Raw genomic sequence first — 15,624 nt, 5'->3', positions numbered from 1 at the left:
ATGGGCCCGCAGCTCCCTTATACATAGTATGATGGGCCCGCAGCTCCCGTATACACAGTATGATGGGCCCGCAGCTCCCTTATACACAGTATGATGGGCCCGCAGCTCCCTTATACATAGTATGATGGACCCGCAGCTCCCTTATACATAGTATGATTGGCCTGCAGCTCCCTATACACAGTATGATGGGCCCGCAGCTCCCTTATACATAGTATGATTGGCCTGCAGCTCCCTTATACACAGTATGGTGGGCCCGCAGCTCCCTTATACACAGTATGATGGACTCACAACTCCCTTATACACAGTATGATTGGCCCGCAGCTTCCTTATACACAGTATGATGGACCCGCAGCTCCCGTATACACAGTATGATGGGCCCGCAGCTCCCGTATACGCAGTCTGATGGACCCGCAGCTCCCTTATACACAGTATGATGGGCCCGCAGCTTCCTTATACACAGTATGATGGACCCGCAGCTCCCTTATACACAGTATGATGGGCTCGCAGCTCCCTTATTCATAGTATGATGGGCCCGCAGCTCCCTTATACATAGTATGATGGGCTCGCAGCTCCCTTATACATAGTATGATGGGCTCGCAGCTCCCTTATACACAGTATGATGGGCCCGCAGCTCCCTTATACATAGTATGATGGGCCCACAGCTCCCTTATACATAGTATGATGGGCTCGCAGCTCCCTTATACATAGTATGATGGGCTCGCAGCCCCCTTATATATATGTATATATACATATATATATATGATGAGCCCGCAGCTCCCATATACACAGTATGATGGACCCGCAGCTCCCGTATACACAGTATGATGGACCCGCAGCTCCCGTATACACAGTATGATGGACCCGCAGCTCCCTTATACACAGTATGATGGGCCCGCAGCTCCCTTATACACAGTATGATGGGCTCGCAGCTCCCTTATACATAGTATGATGGGCCCGCAGCTCCCATATACACAGTATGATGGACCCGCAGCTCCCGTATACACAGTATGATGGGCCCGCAGCTCCCTTATACACAGTATGATGGACCCGCAGCTCCTATACACAGTATGATGGACCCGCAGCTCCCTTATACACAGTATGATGGACCCGCAGCTCCTATACACAGTATGATGGACTCACAGCTTCCTTATACACAGTATGATGAGCCCGCAGCTCCCGTATACACAGTATGATGGACTCACAGCTCCCTTATACATAGTATGATGGGCCCGCAGCTCCCTTATACACAGTATGATGGGCCCGCAGCTCCCTTATACACAGTATGATGGGCCCACAGCTCCCTTATACACAGTATGATGGGCCCGCAGCTCCCTTATACACAGTATGATGGGCCCACAGCTCCCTTATACACAGTATGATGGACTCACAGCTCCCTGTCATGATTTGGATGCCCGGGTCATTTGCTCATCCTCCGGCGTATTCACTATTTTGTGGCACTGCTGCAGTGCCGCTGCTCAAACTTGTGAGCGCAGCTTCTGACAGGCCAGAAGTTAGAAGCTATGTCACAAGCGCTCAATGTAAGACTATGAGGCTATGTGCACTTGTTGCAGATTCGTGTGCGGATTTACGGCGGATTTCCTGCGTTTTTTTGTGCTTTTTTCACCTGCGTTTTACCACCTGCGGATTCCTATACAGGAGCAGGTGCAAAACGCTGCAGAATCCGCACAAAATTGACATGCTGTGGAAAATACAACGCATCGTTTCCACGCTGTATTTTCCGCACCATGGGCACTGCGGATTTGGTTTTCCATAGGATTACATGGCACTGTAAACCAGATGGAAAACTGATGCGAATCCGCAGCGGCCAATCCGCACCGTGTGCACACAGCCTGAGAGTGAGGAAGAGGCCAGAACGGACAGGTCACAAACTGCAGGAGACGGAGCCGAGCGGAGACTAAAACAGATGAAGACGCCAGAAGGTGAGTATCAGACAGGGGGCAGGGGACGTGGATTTTCAGCACCACTCCAGCAATGAAATAAAAAATAATGCTGCAGTGGTGCTGTAAATGTGATGCAGCTCTTGGTTACTGTATGCGGGCTCCTTATACTAATACTCATAAAGACCCAGGTGGTACGTATCAAAAGCCCCCGACCCCCCATCTCCAGCCTCCCCAGACAGCAAATATTACATGATGGAGCACATATAATATCAGAACTAAACATTATAATATTCAGCCCCCAGTGCCCTGTCTCCCCTCCCCCACTTCAGCCCCAATACCCCCATCATCTCACATCCACCCCCTCAGTGCCCTGTCCCACCTCAGCCACCTTCTGCCCTCACAGCACCCCCAGGGTCTCACATTCACCCCCCAGTACCCTGTCCCACCTCCAGCCCCCACAATACCCCCATCAGCTCACATCCACCCCCCAGTACCCTGTCCCACCTCCAGCCCCCACAATACCCCCATCAGCTCACATCCACCCCCTCAGTGCCTTGTCCCAGCTCAGCCACCTTCTGCCCTCACAGCACCCCCAGGGTCTCACATTCACCCCCCAGTACCCTGTCTCCCCTCACTCACTTTCAGCCCCCACAATACCCCAACGGTCTCAGTGATATACCTCAATTTAATAAACCTAATAAGCTCCATCCCCACTTACTGGTAAAGTTTGCACTGCAGGCAGGACCAGGAAGTGTGAGTGAAATGCACGGTGTGGGCACTAGGACCCAGCGCGCCTGAGCCAATCCCAGCGTGCACAGAGTGAGGAAAACTGCAGCCAGGAAAAGCTTCATCATCAGGTCAGACAGGCGAAACCATTCACTGCAGGGGGGAGAATCTGCAGCCGGCCACTGTGATAATAGCGTGCAGAATCGCCATCAGATAGGAGCAGACATACTGCTCTGCTCCTATGCGGTGTTCTGCCTCCTCACAGAAGTGGCTCTGGCTCCCAGTGGGCCCCTTCATGTGACAGGGCCCGGGGCGACGGCCCCCTCTGCCCCCCCAGTAGCTACGCTACTGATTCCAGCCAATCTTGCATTGAAAAAGTAAAATGGTGCTCTCTCCCTTCCGAGCCCCGACGTGTGCCCAAACAGTGCTTTACCCCCACATATGGGGTACCAGCGTACTCAGGAGAAACTGATCAACAACTTTTGGGGTCCAATTTCTCCTGTAACCCTTGGGAAAATAAAAAATTGCGGGCTAAAAAATTATTTTTGAGGAAAGAAAAATGATTTTTTATTTTCACGGCTCTGCGTTATAAACTTCTGTGAAGCACTTGGGGGTTCAAAGTGCTAACCACACATCTAGATAAGTTCCCTTGGGGGTTTAGTTTCCAAAATGGGGTCACTTGTGGGGAGTTTCTACTGTTTAGGCACATCAGGGGCTCTGCAAACGCAACGTGATGCCCGCAGAGCATTCCATCAAAGTCTGCATTTCAAAACGTCACTACTTCACTTCCGAGCTCCGGCATGTGCCCAAACAGTGGTTTACCCCCACATATGGGGTATCACCGTACTCAGGAGAAACTGGACAACAACTCTTGGGGTCAAATTTCTCCTGTTACCCTTGGGAAAATAAAAAAAATCAGGGCTAAAAAAATTCTTTTGAGGAAAGAAAACGTATTTATTATTTTCACGGCTCTGCGTTATAAACTTCTGTGAAGCACTTAGAGGTTCAAAGTGCTCACCACACATCTAGATAAGTTCCCTTGGGGGTTTAGTTTCCAAAATGGGGTCACTTGTGGGGGGTTTCTACTGTTTAGGCACATCAGGGGCTCTGCAAACGCAACGTGATGCCCGCAGAGCATTCCATCAAAGTCTGCATTTCAAAACATCACTACTTCACTTCCAAGCCCCGGCATGTGCCCAAACAGTGGTTTACCCCCACATATGGGGTATCAGCATACTCAGGAGAAACTGGACAACAAATCTTGGGGTCAAATTTCTCCTGTTACCCTTGGGAAAATAAAAAAATCAGGGCTAAAAAATTTTTTTTTGAGGAAAGAAAACGTATTTATTATTTTCACGGCTCTGCGTTATAAACTTCTGTGAAGCACTTAGGGGTTCAAAGTGCTCACCACACATCTAGATAAGTTCATTTGGGGGTCTAGTTTCCAAAATGGGGTCACTTGTTGGGGGTTTCTACTGTTTAGGCACATCAGGGGCTCTGCAAACGCAACGTGACGCCCGCAGAGCATTCCATCAAAGTCTGCATTTCAAAACGTCACTACTTCCCTTCTGAACCCCGACGTGTGCCCAAGCAGTGGTTTACCCCCACATATGGGGTATCAGCGTACTCAGGAGAAACTGGACAACAACTATTGGGGTCAAATTTCCCCTGTTACCCTTGGAAAAATAAAAAATTCAGGGCTAAAAAAATTTTTTTGAGAAAAGAAAAAATATTTTTTATTTTCATGGCTCTGCGTTATAAACTTCTGTGAAGCACTTGGGGGTTCAAAGTGCTCACCACACATCTAGATTAGTTCCTTGGGAGGTCTAGTTTCCAAAATGGGGTCACTTATGGGGAAGCTCCAATGTTTAGGCACACAGGGGCTCTCCAAACGCGACATGGTGTCCGCTAATGATTGGAGCTAATTTTCCATTCAAAAAGCCAAATGGCGTGCCTTCCCTTCCAAGCCCTGCCGTGCACCCAAACAGTGGTTTACCCCCACATATGGGGTATAATCGTACTCAGGACAAACTGGACAACAACATTTGGGGTCCAATTTCTCCTGTTACCCTTGGGAAAATAAAAAATTCTGGGCTAAAAATCATTTTTGAGGAAAGAAAAATTATTTTTTATTTTCACGGCTCTGCGTTATAAACTTCTGTGAAGCACTTGTTGGTTTAAAGTGCTCACTATGCATCTAGATAAGTTCCTTGGGGGGTCTAGTTTCCAAAATGGGGTCACTTGTGGGGGAGCTCCAATGTTTAGGCACACAGGGGCTCTCCAAACGCGACATGGTGTCCGCTAACGATTGGAGCTACTTTTCCATTCAAAAAGTCAAATGGCGCGCCTTCCCTTCCGAGCCTTGCCATGCGCCCAAACAGTGGTTTACCCCCACATATGAGGTATCGGCGTACTCAGGAGAAATTGCCCAACAAATTTTAGGATCCATTTTATCCTGTTGCCCATGTGAAAATTAAAAAATTGAGGCTAAAAGAATTTTTTTGTGAAAAAAAAGTACTTTTTCATTTTTACGGATCAATTTGTGAAGCACCTGAGGGTTTAAAGTGCTCACTATGCATCTAGATAAGTTCCTTGGGGGGTCTCCTTTCCAAAATGGGGTCACTTGTGGGGAAGCTCCAATGTTTAGTCACACAGGGGCTCTCCAAACGCGACATGGTGTCCGCTAACGATGGAGATAATTTTTCATTCAAAAAGTCAAATTGCGCTCCTTCCCTTCCGAGACTTACCATGTGCCCAAACAGTGGTTTACCCCCACATGTGAGGTATCAGTGTACTCAGGAGAAATTGCCCAACAAATTTTAGGATCCATTTTATCCTGTTGCCCATGTGAAAATTAAAAAATTGAGGCTAAAATATTTTTTTTGTGAAAAAAAAGTACTTTTTCATTTTTACGGATCAATTTGTGAAGCACCTGGGGGTTTAAAGTGCTCACTATGCTTCTAGATAAGTTCCTTGGGGGGTCTAGTTTCCAAAATGGGGTCACTTGTGGGGGAGCTCCAATGTTTAGGCACACGGGGGCTCTCCAAACGCGACATGGTGTCCGCTAAAGATTGGAGCCAATTTTTCATTCAAAAAGTCAAATGGCGCTCCTTCCCTTCCGAGTTCTGCCGTGCGCCCAAACAGTGGTTTACCCCCACATATGAGGTATCAGCGTACTCAGAACAAATTGGACAACAACGTTCGTGGTCCAGTTTCTCCTTTTACCCTTGGGAAAATAAAAAAATTGTTGCTAAAAGATCATTTTTGTGACTAAAAAGTTAAATGTTCATTTTTTCCTTCCATGTTGCTTCTGCTGCTGTGAAACACCTGAAGGGTTAATAAACTTCTTGAATGTGGTTTTGAGCACCTTGAGGGGTGCAGTTTTTAGAATGGTGTCACTTTTGGGTATTTTCAGCCATATAGAACCCTCAAATTGACTTCAAATGTGAGGTGGTCCCTAAAAAAAATGGTTTTGTAAATTTTGTTGTAAAAATGAGAAATCACTGGTCAAATTTTAACCCTTATAACTTCCTAGCAAAAAAAAATGTTGTTTCCAAAATTGTGCTGATGTAAAGTAAACATGTGGTAAATGTTATTTATTAACTATTTTGTGTCACATAACTCTCTGGTTTAACAGAATGAAAATTCAAAATGTGAAAATTACAAAATTTTCAAAATTTTCGCCAAATTTCCATTTTTTTCACAAATAAACGCAGAAATTATCGACCTAAATTTACCACTAACATGAAGCCCAATATGTCACGAAAAAACAATCTCAGAATCGCTACAATCCGTTGAAGCGTTCCCGAGTTATTACCTCATAAAGGGACACTGGTCAGAATTGCAAAAAACGGCAAGGTCATTAAGGCCAAAATAGGCTGGGTCATGAAGGGGTTAATAATCGGGCCAGTTCTGCCACTTTGGTCTCCCCTTTCTTTTGCAATTCAGGGTTCCATCCTCGTTTTTCATCTGGTCAGGTGGAGTCTTCGGATTGTCCTGGAGTGGATACCATGGTGGATAGCACGTATACCAGACTGGATGGTAATCCTGTTCATAAATTTCAGAATCAATTGGAAGAAATTCTCCAAAGGGCACTGGAACAGGGAATTATCCCTAAAAAAATGTTTGATGGGCTTTTTACCAAATTTCCTAAAATTCCCACACTGTACTTTATCCCTAAGGTGCATAAAGACCCGTTAAACCCGCCTGGTCGTCCAATTGTCTCTGGCATAGGGGGGCTTTGCGACCCAATCTGTAAATTTATTGATTATTATTTAAAACCTTTAGTTGAGTCGCTTCCCTCCTATGCCAGAGACACCTCTGACGTTCTCACTAGAATCAATGGCATACAACTGGAGGAGGACATGTTTCTAGTCACTGCGGACATAGAAACACTTTATACGTGTATCCCGCCATGATGTCGGCATGGAGACGGTCCGCTTCTTTCTGGGGACTAGCAACTGGGATGGCCATACATGTGAACTCATTCTTGAATTATTGGATTTTATTTTAACAAAAAATTTTTTTGTGTTCAAGGATATTTTTTATTTGCAGAAACGCGGCACTGCCATGGGCGCGGCCTGTGCGCCATCTTTCGCCGGCCTCTTCCTGGGTTACTGGGAAAGGGGAGTGTTCGGCGGGGATGGCGTCCGGGACGCGGACCATGTGCAGTGCTGGTTACGTTACATTGATGATTTATTTATTATTTGGCAGGGTACGGAAATTTGTTTACAGAAGTTCATGCAGCAATTGAATTGTAATGATCTGAATATTAAGCTGACATATTCTTTTAGTAGGAAGTCAGTTGAATTTTTGGATATTAGTATTCAGACAGATAGAGATCTGTTTCTGCAGACAAACGTACATAGAAAACCTACTTCTACAAATTAATTGCTGCATGCTGATTCTGGTCATCCTTCCAGTACCATTAAAGCCATCCCAGTTGGTCAATTCCTCAGAATGAAGCGGATCTGTTCTTCTGAATCCAATTTTCAACTCCAGGCCAGTGACCTCCGTGAAAGATTCTTGGAGAGAGGATACTCTAAGAAATGTATTAAAGCTGGGTATAATAGGGCAAAATTTTGTTCTAGAGAGGATTTATTGCACCCTAGGACCAAAAGTACAGAAAAAGAAAATAAAATTCGTTACATTTCAACCTATAACGAACATTGGCATGAAATGAGAAACTGCATCCAAAAATATTGGCATGTTTTAAAAACTGATGCAGTTTTGGCTAAAAGCCTTACAAGCTCACCTCTTATGACCTCTCGGCGTAGTAAAAACTTGGGAGATTTGTTAATGAGCAGCCACTATATTCCCAATGTTGTACATGAGGGTGCATATTTTGGCTCAAGTGGACCTGTCAAGGGTTGTTTTTCATGCGGTAATTGCATAGCATGTAAAAACATTACCCGCTCTTCAGATTTCCATTCAGTAGACGGGAAGCGATTTAATATCAAACAACATATAACCTGTAATACCACACAGGTCATTTACTATGCGACCTGCACATGCCCCAAAATGTACGTGGGTTTAACCTCCAGACGTTTGGGTACTCGTGTTCGGGAACATGTCCGAGATATCTCAGCTGCAAAAACAGAGAAGGACATTACCCTTTTGAAAACACTACCCCGACATTTTCGTCAATTCCATAACTGCAACTCAAGTCATCTTGCAGTTCGAGGTATAGAGCATGTGCAGTGCGGTATTAGAGGTGGGAACATCAAAGGTCTGTTAGCACAAAAGGAATGCAGATGGATTTTCACCTTAGGTACAATGGTACCTGACGGATTAAATGAAACTAATGGTTATTCATCATTTTTATAATTATAAAAATTGATCTGCCTCTCTTTTGCGATACCCTCTCCAAATATACCATCCTCCTTATGTGTTGGTTTTTATGGTGGTGTTCTTGTTTTTATGTGTTTTTATTCATTGTTTCCTTTCTTTCTATTTTTTAGATTTACTAGGTTCGTTGAGTATTTATGGCTGTTATTCATCACATCCATTAATTATCGGTTATGAAGAAGATCATGTTCTTGTTTCAACCCACATTTATTGTCTCTTTTAATAATTGTATATGTATGTTCATACAGTTTAATTGGTGGTTCACTGTATACCGCATTTTTATTATTCCACATTTTTGTATAATACATTTTTGTAAAAATTCATATAAAATAACCTTTGGCAAAATAATTATTGCCGTTAATATCACCATGCACTTTTATTGCACTTTGTTATATCTTATTCAATATTTTGATGTTTAATAGTTTCATACAAGTGGTTGTCTTATACTCACTATGCACTTTAATTAATATGCCGCCGTTTATACTCTCCGACTTGTTTGTTTTTAATAATTTATATATATATATGGAGATAATGTTAATATGAGAGGATTGTCCTCTATTTTTGCATGACTTTTCCGTTGTCTGCCTCTATGCTGTCTCTCGAGTTTCTCCGGTTGCCTGCCGGGGGTATGCGTCTTAGCGCTAGCCGCTGCTTACCGGCAGGTGCATGGGGAGCGCTGATTGGCAGCGGTGAGTCCGAGAACGGCTCTAATACTTACGATCAGATGCGTCATGTTATTGGCCGGTCTTTTCCCATGTGACCGGATCAGGGTGATATTTAATGATGACGCTCACCCCCATAAGATCACGCCCCCTTGAGGAAGCGAGATTCGGTCTCGCGAAACGCGCGTCGGGGAGAGCGATCACCCGCAGAGCTGACGTTCTTATAACATGGGTAATTAACCAGTTTACTGCTTTATCTTTTTATATGTGGTTCTTTTATATATGCTAGGTGTGCCGCTTAATCATCAGCGCTGCCACATGGCTTGCGTGATAAAAGACTGTTGTATGTAGATGTGTGACACACCTATACTCACACAGAACTGCATTGTCTTATATGTGTGAGTGGACACTTATTTGGTAGTTAGTATTTATTCTGAACCCCTTATAAACTGCTTAGTCTCTGCTGGTGGTTGCGCTTGCGCTATCACCTATATTGGATCAATCTCTTTTTTCATACTGACACATTGTCTTTAATATTATGATACTGTTAAATAATTGTTAATAATATATGTAATAAAGGATATATATATTTTTATACAAAAAAACTCTTGATTCCTCCTTCTTTATACCATGGTGGATAGGTTGCATCGTATTTGGGGGCAGGTGGTGGACAATTTGGAGTTGTCCCAGGAGAAGACTCAACATTTTGCTAATCGCCATCGTCGTGTTGGTCTTCGTGTTGGGGACTTGGTGTGGTTGTCCTCCCGTTTTGTCCCTATGAGGGTCTCTTCTCCTAAGTTTAAGCCTCGGTTCATCGGTCCTTATAAGATTTTGGAAATTCTTAACCCTGTGTCTTTTCGTTTGGACCTCCCAGCATCCTTTGCTATCCATAATGTCTTCCATCGGTCATTATTGCGGAGGTATGAGGTGCCACTTGTGCCTTCTGTTGAGCCTCCTGCTCCTGTGCTGGTTGAGGGTGAATTGGAGTACGTGGTGGAGAAAATCTTGGACTCCCGTGTTTCCAGACGGAGACTTCAATATCTGGTGAAATGGAAGGGCTACGGTCAAGAGGATAATTCTTGGGTTACAGCTTCTGATGTTCATGCTTCTGATTTGGTCCGTGCCTTTCATAGGGCTCATCCAGATCGCCCTGGTGGTTCTTGTGAGGGTTCGGTGCCCCCTCCTTAAGGGGGGGGGGTACTGTTGTGATTCGGTTCGTGGGCTCCCCCGGTGGTCTCTTGTGGTACTGGTGTCCTGCAAGCTTTGCCTTTTCAGTTCACCTGTTCCTATCAGGATGTGGGAGTATCCTATTTAACCTTGCTCCTCAGTCATTCTAATGCTGGCCATCAATGTATCCAGAGTGATTCTGTTGCATGTTCCTGCTCCCAGTTTTCTGCTCAGCTAAGTTGGACACTTTAGTCCTTAAGTCTATTTTTGTATGTTTTGTCCAGTTTGCACTTATGTGAATCTCTGCAGCTGGAAGCTCTTGTTGGGCTGAAATTACCACTCCAGTGGCATGAGTTGTCACATGAGTTAAGGTAATTTCAGGATGGTGTTTTGAAGGGTTTTGCAGCTGACCGCGAAGTCCTCTGTTGTATCTTTCTGCTATTTAGTTAGCGGGCCTCTCTGTGCTAAATCTGCTTTCATACTACGTGTGTCTTTTCATCTGCTCTCACCGTTATTATATGTGGGGGGCTGCTATCTCCTGTGGGGACATTCTCTGGAGGCAAGCCAGGACTGTGTTTTCTTCTACCAGGGGTAGTTAGTTCTCCGGCTGGCGCGCGGCATCTAGAGACAACGCAGGAATGCCCCCTGGCTACTTCTAGTGTGGCGTGTAGGTTTAGCATCGCGGTCAGCTCTAGTTTCCATCACCCGAGAGCTTGTCCGTTTATTCTATGCTTCTGATGTTTCCTTGCCATTGGAAACCATAACAAAAGTCACTGCCGATAGTGTCATACTCACCAAAGGGGGAGACAGCACTAAAAGTGCCTAGGGCGGCAGAAACTCTAAATACGGCCCTGGTTAGGGGTGTATTGGGATTAGGGTTAGGTTTGAGGTTAGGGTTGAGATTAGGATTAGGGGTGTGTTGGATTTAGGGTTCTGATTAGGGTTATGGTTGTTTTGGGGTTAGGGTTGTGATTATCGTTAGGGTTGTTATTAGGATTATGGATCGGGTTGGGAGTAGGGTTAGGGGTGTGTTGGCATTAGGGTTGGAGTTAGAATTGGGGGGTTTCCACTGTTTAGGTACATCAGGGGGTCTCTAAACGCCATAGCCAATTTTGTGCTCAAAAAGTCAAATGGTGCTCCCTCCCTTCTGAGCTCTGCCGTGCGCCCAAACAGTGGTTTCCCCCCACATATGGGGCATCAGCGTACTCGGGATAAACTGGACAACAACTTTTGGGGTCCAATTTCTCCTGTTACCCTTGTGAAAATAAAAACTTGGGGGCTAAAAAATCTTTTTTGTGGAAACAAAATATTTTTTATTTTCACGACTCTGCATTATAAACTTCTGCGAAGCACTTGGGCATTCAAAGTTCTCACCACACATCTAGATAAGTTCCTTGGGGGGTCTAGTTTCCAAAATGGTGTCACTTGTGGGGGGTTTCTGTTTAGGTACATCAGTAGCTCTGCAAATGCAACATGACGCCCGCAGACCATCCCATCAAAGTCTGCATTCCAAGCGGCGCTCCTTCCCTTTCGAGCCCCGATGGGTGCCCAAACAGTGCCCCCCCACATATGGGGTATGAGCGTACTCAGGAAAAACTGGTCAACAGATTTTGAGGTCCAATGTCTCCTGTTACCCTTGAGAAAATAAAAAATTGCAGGCTAAAAAATCATTTTTGAGGAAAAAAAAGGATTTTTTATTTTCACGGCTCTACGTTATAAACTTCCGTTAAGCACTTGGGGGTTTAAAGTGCTCACCACACATCTAGATAAGTTCCTTAAGGGGTCTAGTTTCCAAAATGGTGTCACTTGTGGGGGTTTCCACTGTTTAGGCACATCAGGGACTCTCCAAACGCGACATGGCGTCCGATCTCAATTCCAGCCAATTCTGCATTGAAAAAGTCAAACGGCACTCCTTCTCTTCCAAGCTCTGCGGTGCGCCCAAACAGTGGTTTACCCCCACATATGGGGTATCGGCGTATTCAGGAGAAATTGCACAACAAAATTTATGGTTAAATTTCTGTTTTTACACTTGTGAAAATAAAAAAATGGTTCTGAAGTAAAATGTTTGCAAAAAAAGTTAAATGTTCATTTTTTCCTTCCACATTGTTTCAGTTCCTGTGAAGCACGTAAAGGGTTAATAAACTTCTTGAATGTGGTTTTGAGCACCTTGAGGGGTGCAGTTTTTAGAATGGTGTCACACTTGGGTATTTTCTATCATATAGACCCCTCAAAATGACTTCAAATGTGATGTGGTCCCTAAAAAAAAATGGTGTTGTAAAAATGAGAAATTGCTGGTCAAATTTAACCCTTATAACTCCCTAACAAAAAAAAAAATTGTTTCCAAAATTGTGCTGATGTAAAGTAGACATGTGGGAAATGTTATTTATGAACTATTTTTTCTGACATATATCTCTGATTTAAGGGAAAAAAAATACAAAGTTTGAAAATTTTAAAAATGTTCGCCATATTTCCGTTTTTTTCATAAATAATCGCAAGTAATATCGAAGAAATGTTACCACTAACATGAAGTACAATATGTCACGAAAAAACAGTCTCAGGATCAGCAGGATCTGTTAAAGCATTCCAGAGTTATAACCTCATAAAGTGACAGTGGTCAGAATTGTAAAAATTGGCTCGGTCATTAAGTACAAAATTGGCTCTGTCACTAAGGGGTTAAACCACCTTTTTCACTCCATTTGATGACGATTCAGATAATGCTGTTTTTTTGTTTATTTGAAAGATTTCACATAAAATTAATCACATTGCATACACTTCTTTCCTTATTTTTTTCTTCTATCTGGTTGTGACACCTGAATTGTTTTCTGTGTCTTCGCAACAACTCACAGAGGACCAACTTAGGCTACTTTCACACTAGCGTCGTAAGACGCACGACGAATTGCGTCGTTGCGACGTACCGACGCAAGCAGTGAAAGCGCCGCACAACAGGGGCAGCGGATGCTGTTTTTCAACGCATCCGCTGCCCCATTGTGAGGTGCGGGGAGGAGGGGGCGGAGTTCCGGCCGCGCATGAGCGGTCGGAAATGGCGGACACGACACACCAAAAAACGTTACATGCAACGTTTTTTGGTGACGACGGTCCGGCGCAACACGACGCAACCGTCGAACGACGGTTGCGACGTGTGGCAATGCGTCGCTAATGTTAGTCTGTGGAGAAAAAACGCATCCTGCAAGCAATTTTGCAGGATGCGTTTTTTATCCACAACGACGCATAGCGACATGCACTGCACGACGCAAGTGTGAAAGAGGCCTTAGTGTCTTATCCTTGGGACTAAATTTTGTACCGGATTTAGATTTTGACCTTTTTTCTACAATTTTGGACATAAATAAATACGTTCGTAATTTAACTGTTAAAAAAACATTTTTTGGGTGATGATGATGATCACAAACAACAATTTGATGACTTCCATCTGAATGAATTTACAAGTGTCACCTGACAGAGATGAAGAGAAAGAAACAATGAATCAGTCTTATAACCTTCTACCCTATCCAGACAAGAGTTGAGTGCATGGATACATTCCAGATGATAGAAAGAGAATAGAAAAATCTCAAAAATAATGAAAAAGAAAATTGGAATATGAATAAAAGGGGAAATCTTTCAAATAAACAAAAAACAGCATTATTGTTTTAATTATATGTTTTTCTAACAGGTTTATGATCACAGCATATCGGTACAATGTATTACCTTGTAGTGTGGAATTAAGTGAGCACATGGATTGTTCAGGACCTTCAAGTTAAGTCATCTGATACCAGGGGTTTATGTTTGTTCCATGTGCACTATATAGCCGTGATGCTGTTGAACGTAGTTTAGCTACGACAAAGATCTGTTATAAGATGGAAAAGCGTCTCTAGACTCTTTCCCCTTATGTCTGCGTCCATTTGATCTGAGGATTTTTTGTTCCTACCATACTGATTTTAACAATGGATAAATAAAAATTGGAATTTGTAAGGAGCTGGAACGCCTTTTTTTTCTTTTAGTTACTCCACGTCAAGACGAAGTTCCGTGCACCTGTGGCGGTCGGTGAGCTGGCTGTGGCTTTTACCCAATTTGTTTATATATTTTGTTAGCCTTTATCCATCCCCATTCCCTCAAGATAGCCGGACCTTCATTGTAAATAAGCCCCTGTATTTTGTGTGTCCCCCACCTCATTGTAGATTGTCAGCTCTCACGGGCAGGGGTGTCATTGTTTTGCTTTAATGATTGTATTACTTTGAATGTTGTTACTTATGACTTGTATATAAACTGTTGTAAAGCCCTGCAGATTATGCTGGCACTCTATAAACATTATTATTATTATAGCATGCGTTCTCACATAGCGTGCAGCCTGAGTTCTCACAAAGCGTGCAGCCTGCGTTCTCACACAGCGCGCAGCCTGAGTTCTCACACAGCGCGCAGCCTGTGTTCTCACGTAGCGTGCGGCCTGTGTTCTCACGTAGCGTGCGGCCTGTGTTCTCACAAAGCGTGCAGCCTGCGTTCTCACACAGCGCGCAGCCTGAGTTCTCACACAGCGCGCAGCCTGCGTTCTCACGTAGCGTGCAGCCTCTGTTCTCACGTAGCGTGCAGCCTGTGTTCTCACAAAGCGTGCAGCGTGCCACCTGTACCACCAATCCTTGTCCCCCTCTTCTCTGCACCCCATTTTCTGAGCTCGGCCGTCCCCGTGTAGTTGTAGATCGGGACGCCGTGGTCGTGCATCTTTTACATTCCGTTTTTATTGTTCAGGTTTCTGACTTTCTTCTGTTTTTGATTTGCTGTCGCTGTGTTTTCCTTATCGATCTCGTTCCCAAAATCTCGGTAAATGAAAATGTGCTTGTTAACCATCCCCGTGATCGCGGAGCGTTACGAGCGGCGCCGATCACAGGCCCAACATTCAAATCTTTTAAGGCAGTAAATAATACAGCATAGCTGGCGGCGTATATTCATAATTATAGGACTGGATGCAGCAGGTAGAATGTCAAAGCCGCGGTGGCGCAGAAATTCAGAGAACGCCATGTAGCAGGCTTTTATTTAACCTTTGAGCACATTTCCCGCGGAGAGGGGCGGGACCAATAATCTTCACCTGTCAATCACAAGTTCACAAAAAGTTCATGTCTGACTTTAACCATGAAAGAAAGGCTGCGATTAGCCGGGAGCGCGCTCGCTCGCTCGCAGCCCATTTATTCTCGATCATCGGCTTCTGCACTTCACAGCAAAAACAGATTTTTTTTCTTTCTGCTAATGTAATGGTGGTCCACGTCCCGCATCTCCCCGGCGCTCGTGCTCCCATGTTCCATTGTGAAGCCATTATGTGGCCCAGTCAGAAATGA

The sequence above is a fragment of the Ranitomeya variabilis genome, chromosome 2 (genome assembly GCF_051348905.1).
Source record: "Ranitomeya variabilis isolate aRanVar5 chromosome 2, aRanVar5.hap1, whole genome shotgun sequence".
In the NCBI taxonomy this organism is placed as follows: domain Eukaryota; kingdom Metazoa; phylum Chordata; class Amphibia; order Anura; family Dendrobatidae; genus Ranitomeya; species Ranitomeya variabilis.
This window is presented reverse-complemented; position numbering follows the sequence as displayed.